The sequence below is a fragment of the Epinephelus fuscoguttatus genome, linkage group LG15 (assembly GCF_011397635.1).
Source record: "Epinephelus fuscoguttatus linkage group LG15, E.fuscoguttatus.final_Chr_v1".
Taxonomy (NCBI): Eukaryota; Metazoa; Chordata; class Actinopteri; order Perciformes; family Serranidae; genus Epinephelus; species Epinephelus fuscoguttatus.
The window spans coordinates 23,647,373-23,654,432 of NC_064766.1; the positions used below are offsets into that span (position 1 = coordinate 23,647,373).

The window sequence follows — 7,060 nt, forward strand, 5'->3', positions numbered from 1 at the left end:
ACTATGAGTATTACTCACAGATCTACAGATAATGACAGTTGTTAGTACAGAAAGCTGGTAGTGTGTGTGTGTGTGTGTGTGTGTGTGTGTGTGTGTGTGTGTGTGGCAAAGACAGAGAGAAGGATAGAGTGTTTTTTCTAAGAGTGCAGCTGATGATTGCTCATGCTTGTTGTAACTTCTCTATTAGGATGAGTTTGTTTGTGTGTGTGTGTGTGTGTGTGTGTGTGTGTGTGTGTGTGTGTGTGTGTGCACGCGTGCGTGCGTGTGTTTTGTGGGATTTAGAGAGGCTAGGCCCAGCTGAGGTGCTTAATCTGAAGAGTAGGAGTAGAAACTTTGTTCTGACGCCCTCAGGCCTCGTATCTGACACCAGGTGTGTCAGGTGTGTGTGTGTGTGTGTGTGTGTGTGTGTGTCAGGGAGAGAGAGAAAGAAAGAGAAAAAGGAAAAGAAGAAGAAAAAAGGGAAATAACACACAACAAGTGGAAACAAGAAAACCCCCATAGAGCTAAACTACGTATTTTGTCTTTCTGACGTCCAACATGTGCAGGTATTTTATTCATCCTGTGTGATTTGATTTTTTTGGATGAGATACTTTTTATATACTTTCATAATAGCTTCAGTTTTATAAAGCTGCACAACACACAAAAAAAGTCATATTGCGGTTATTTTTGACAGATATTGGTGGAAATGGCATTTTTTTTTAGTTTTTTGAGTATTTTTTTCCCTGTAAAGTAACCCTTAGATTTTCAGTCCTTTAAGGGTCATTCAGACAACAATAATATAATTTCAAGGAATGTGCGATAATATCAGCACGTCATCGGTATTGACTGATATTGGCTTTAAAATGAATCGACAAACGCGCTTTTTCTTAATTTGCACAATGAATGAATATCACATACATTGAAAAGTACTGTAATTTCATGTCTCCATCGGCTGGTGGGCCATCACGATAAGAGTATGCATGCATAATATGAAGTTAACTCCAATACGGAAGAAACCTGATGATCACTAAAATTAGGTAAGGAAAAAAGTGGATATATTGATATCCGTACTGCTTATCAGCCAAATGAGTTGTTAAATACTGGCATATCAGTTATCGTTAAAAAAAAATCCAAAATTGTGCATTCTTAATGAATTCTGTAATACTGTGATACCATGAAACCGTGATATCTTCTGAGGCATTTATCATACTGTGAAAATCTCAGACCACTGCAACACTTTTACCAATAAAATAAGGGGAGTTTCCTTCACAGTCAGACAGAAATATTATCCTGCAAGCCATTATCTACTTAGATTTGAGAAAGACATTTTGTTAACTGTTGATTTTGTTTAATGTATCCAGAAACAATGCTTAATCTGTTTTGGCAATGTCTTAGCAATTTTAGAAAGATGTATTTTGTTGATAACTGTGGGCTTTCTCTTTACTGGGAAAATGTGCTGTTTGGTATATGCAATAACAATAATAAACTTACATCTAATCAATTTCATGATCATTGTAGCAAAGTACTGTATTCATAAATCCAAATTTATTCTGAACCTTTATATTTAGTATTTGAAAAATTTAAACTAAACGGTACATTAAGCTACAAAAGCTTGTTTGTGTATTTTCTGGACTGACTACAAAGATTTAATATAAAAACAGAGTTAGCATTTAAATTTGTGCTTTTCTTACAGTCACATGTCAAAAATGTCTTCATGAAAAGGGCATGTTAATCAATTAAAGCACAGTGTTTTGCTACTTGGAGTATCCTTGTCTATTTCTGGTTAAGTTATGCTACCTAATATTACCTGTTGTTAGCTAGCATACCGTAGGTGGCGCTACATGTAGTTAGCTATTGTAGCTAACTACATGTAGCGCCACCTCGGGTTTGCAAATTAAATCTTTTACAACAAGTAGTGACAGCAGCTCTCACCTGTTGGCTCCTTCCCGCTATGCAGCGTCATAACGAGCTAACCAGCTAGCAAGAAATATCCGAGCCCACTCCGTTATCTCAGGCGGAGTTTCCGGCGAGATTGAGGCACGCGCCGCGGCGTAACTCCGGTTTAACCGACCTCACGGCTCGATTTCGCCTCTCATCTTTTCATTACTTGCATAAGTTTGTTTTAAATAAATAATTAAGCTATACAAAGTTCTCAGAATCACTGCTGATAAAAATTAAGTCAAGCTGTAACCTGCATTTCTAAAAACAGCGCTTCATCTGTAAATCGTCACGCGATTGGCTCTTATTTTGCGCAACCGGAAGTAAACAAGAAATCTGATTGGACAATTGAACACCGACGCCCACAATGAACGTGATTGGGCAAACGTACTGTCCATTTTGTTTACACTCAGGTAGAGTGGATTTAAAGTGTCCTCTTGCCTCTGTGTTTACATGTAGAGGAGGTTAACTTTTAACTTCTATACATATAACATATAAACTGCCAATATATTATTAACAGTATTTTTTATGTTATTACTAAAATTAATGTTGTTGCAGCTATTGTCATTACTGCCATGCCTCTCTGTCTGTCTCTGTCAACTCAATTCAATAAGCTTTATTGGCATAACATTTCTTATGTGTTACTAAAGCACAATTGCAATTTAAGACAGTGGAAATTCAAAAACAACTGACAACAATTTTATCTTATTTTGTATTTAATTTTTGAAAAGAACTTTGTTGTGATGTCTTCATATGTGCTACACTGTAGCAGAACATGTTGCTGTGTCTCCACCTGTCTCTGAGGACAGAGCTGACACAGCCTGTCTTCTCAGGTCTGCCTGTGTCTGCTGATCTCTATGTCCAGGCTGTGATCACTACATAGTCAGTATCTTTCTTAGTGTCTGATCTGTCACAGTGGTCAGATAGTTTGTCATTATGTACTGTCTCTTTAGGGCCAAATAGCATTGAAGTATATTTTGGATTTTTGTGGTAGATGTCCAAAAGATGATGTAGTTTTCTTTTTCTTTAGCTATAATTTGGTTGGGCTGGATTGCGTGAGGGTTGTCTGTCTCTCCCTCTCTTAATATATACTTTTGTCATATGGATCACTGCACATTTATTATGTTGATCTGATATGTACACATTACATCTATTTCAAAAAGGATCCCTACTCAGTTGCTCTTCCTGAAGTTTCTACCATTTTTTTCCCCTGTTAAATGTTTTTTTGGGATGTTTTCCCTTATCGCTGTGAGGGTCCTAAGGACAGAGGGATGTCGCATGCTGTAAAGCCCTGTGAGGCAAACTGTGATTTGTGATATTGGGCTTTATAAAGAAAATAGAATTCAAATTGAATCTTAACAAGAGGATGTGGTGACGCAGCACTGTCATTTCAATTTAAAATCTCTCTGTCACCACACGCTACACCTCTTCTCCTCCATGGCTTGTATAAAGACATGTATACAGGCTGTTTTTACCATTTGGTTTGAAGGTACAGGTGTGTGAGTCAGGCATGTAAATGGCTGACTGTTAAAATCCACTGGGACAAATCATTTTAAACTAAACGCCACCAGTTTCAAGGCACACAACTGTAATATTATGCCTTTTTGTTTGTTTGTTTTTTGTTTGTTTGTTTGTTTTTCCTCCACTTGTTCTATTTTTTTTGGTTCTTGTCAGTCTCCAGTATCCTTTTTTTTTTTGCACATAACTGCAACTTGAGATGACAACCTATGTTATTGTTTTGTACGTTAATAAAAAATCTCTATAAGTAAAGTGGGTATAAGTTTAGTATAAGTTTCCATGCATTAGATTTAGTGCTTCTCCACTGAAATACACAGATATGTTGCCATTATTCATCTGTTATTGACAGGTCTCCTTCCTTTTTCCATCTCACCTTTATATATTTTGTCGAATAAACTTTTAGACTGTGGGGAGATTTACAGAGTCCGGAGATGACCCCTCTGTTAGTATCTGATTTATATGCATTTATAAATAGTTAAATAAAGGGTTCACTGGCTTCTCTGATATTCTTCTTTTTGATTTTTTGGTTGTAATAATTTCTTAGTTAGAAGTATATAAAATGCTTTGAAGAGAATTAACTGCACCAAACATCCACTTTTAATCTGTTTAAATCAGGTCACCAGTGCATTTTCTTCTTCTTATCATTATTATTATCATTATTACCATTTTATTTATTCATCTATTTATAAATTTTCAAATGTTTCATTTCAGCAATTTTTATCATCGTAGTGTTTGTGTTTGGTGCATTGCCTGCACTAAACACCCATTTTTAAAAATCTATTTAAGACAGACAACCAGTGCATCTTATTATTATATTATTATTATTATTATTATTATTATTATTATTATCATCATCACCATCATTTTATCTTATTTTATTTATTTATTTATTTAAGAGACAATTCCTAACCAGTGCATCTTAATATTATTATCATTATTATAACTATTTTTTATTATTTCTATAATTATTATCATTATTATTATTATATCTTCATCATCATCATCATCATCATCATCACCATCATTTTATCTTATTTTATTTTATTTATTTATTTAAGAGACAATTCCTAACCAGTGCATCTTAATATTATTATAATTATTATAATTATTTTTTATCATTTCTATAATTATTATCATTATTATTATTATTATTATCTTCATCTTCATCATCACCATCATTTTTATTTTATTTTATTTTTTATTTAAGAGACAATTCCTAAGTCTGACAAAGAACCACTAAAACTTTTTTCCTGTTTCATTTCAGCAATTTCATCATCATTACATTTTAATTAACCTTTCCTTTTTCGCTTCCTCCTGTTATTAACTCTTTCAGTGTCATCAGCACAGTGTCAGCATGGAGCCATAAAAGTTGTCTCGCGACATTGTGTCAAAAAAAGAAAAGTTTTGTGGCTCACGAGCCAAAGTTTCCCGCAAACACTGCAAACAAACCAACAGCGTGCCTGCGGACACTACAAGATTCTGACAAGTGGTCAAATCCCAAAGCAGCATCCTCTGTCCTGTCTTAATGTTGCATAGTTCACACTTTACAACGGAAATGATTAATAAAGCTCTGGTTGTGTTTGCCTCCCAGTGAGTGCGCCTACCTGTCAATCTCAGCTCCTGTCACTTGCTGTCACCTCCTGTTCCGGTGTGTCCTGGCACTCCAACAAACCGGCTACAAGTCCGTAAGTCCCGACATCTGCGAGTCTGTACGGGGCCTGGGCCGTGAAGTGGAGGAGGCTGGGTGAAGTTTGCAGCAGTCGGTGCTGAATGGTTCACTGACACTACAACCCTGTCCGAAAACACAGCCCGGGTCTGAGCTCAGGCTGCTGGCGTCACTTCTTTGCTGTCTTTGTACAACACAAAGATCGTCTGTGTATCTCAGATGGATCACTACACTCACAGAGACTTTGGTTAGTTAATGAAACCTCTTTTTCTTTTGGGGTGGCTTGATCCTTGAGCTTTAAAGGGATAGTTCAACCCCAAATAAAAAAATACATATTTTCCCTCTTACCTGTAGTTCTATTTATTAGTCTAGATTGTTTTGGTGTGAGTTGCAGAGTGTTAAAGATATCAGCCATAGAGATGTCTGCCTTCTCTCCAATATAATGGAACTAGATGGCACTCAGCTTGTGGTGCTCAAAGCGCCAAAAAATACATTTGAAAAACTCAACATCAATGTCTCTTTCCAGAAATCATGACCTGGTTACTCAAGATAATCCACAGACCTTGTTGTGAGCAGTTTCATGTAGGAACTATTTTCTTTCTATCAAACTACACCTGCCAACTGTATCACTGCACAGAGGGAAGAGTGCATCTACTCACGGACGAGCGAGAGGCTCGTGCTTGTGACAGCACAATATGTAAATATTAATGCCGTTGTCCTCAGATAAGCTGTAACGTTAGCTAGCTCAGTGGTGCTAAGTGAGCTAGCAGTTACTACAAACTACACTCACCAACTGTATCACTGTGCAGAAGGAAGCGTGCATCTACTCATGGACAAGAGGCTCATGTCAGCGTGACATGTAAACATTAATGGCGTCCACTTCAGGTGAGAGGGAGCTGTCCCTTTCATGTATAGTTTTGTTACCATTTTATTTTGTGATATTTTCCCACCGGAAATTCTAATGAATAAACATGTTTAGTAAACACCCTTGTTTTCTACATTTTATTGCACTATACTTTATGATTTTTGGTCCAAATGGCTCTTTTGATGACACACTTTGTGGGGCCTGAGTGTCATTGAAAAAGATCTGTGATATAAGATGGAACTGATCATTAAGAGCCTTGAAAGCAGCACCAGCAGCCAAGAAGAGACGTTCGTACTAAGGGTGATAAGCTCACACTTTTTACCACCAGTTAATATCCTTGCAGCCTCCTATCAGGAAACCAGGTTTAGTTTAAACTAAAGCTAATGCAGCTTTGTTGCACATTGTCGTTACATATTTCCTTTGACTCTACAAGAAGATTTCTCTGTAGAGTTTGGATGTTGCTTCTGTGTTCATGTACATGGCCTCGCTGTTCTAGGTCCTACTCATAGCAGTGACAGGCTTTGTTAATCTGTCTTAGCCCTGTTGTTGGCTGGTGACAGCTGGGAACATTTACACATTTCCCTTTGTTCCATTTTTAGTTCCTGTCTTTTCTCATTTCATTTGATCTAAGGCTTTGTTTTGCATTTCTTGCTACACTCTTTGTGATAACATTTTCTGCACCGAGTGAGAGATCTTCGTGTTTCTGTTATCTCTGGTCCACATTCAGGCTGTCAGCCCACTCTTAAAGGAACATGACACAATTTTGCAATATTGCTCCACTGTGTGGCTGCAACTCTCCACAGCAAACACGTTTAGTGCTTTGGTTTGTCAGATGTATTTAGACATATGATTTTAAATCATGGCTGCTGTTTCACTCACAGGCAGTAAAACCTTGGCTTCAAAACAGACAGAATTTGTAAAGTTATTAAGGGTTTCTTTCATTTAAGCTGAAGTGCAACAAGTGATGGGAGTCAATGGTAAATAATTCTTGGTAAATAGTAAATATTTGGACCCTTCAATTGGACTATTCACTTCACCAATAACACTAAAGGTGGTATACCAGTTTGAAATAGCTGAATAAGAATATATGGTTT

At 36.8% G+C, this 7,060-nt stretch overlaps 1 protein-coding gene across 1 annotated transcript in view; it reads right to left on the reverse strand.

Moving 5' to 3' along the window:
• tnk2b (tyrosine kinase, non-receptor, 2b) overlaps positions 1–5,278 on the reverse strand; it is a 101,596-nt gene extending 96,318 nt beyond the window's left edge. Inside the window, exon 1 of the mRNA XM_049597255.1 lies at positions 5,040–5,278. The gene's annotated coding sequence lies outside the window, so the exon portion shown is untranslated. The remainder of the gene's footprint in view (positions 1–5,039) is intronic.
• Between the last annotated feature and the right edge of the window lie 1,782 nt (positions 5,279–7,060).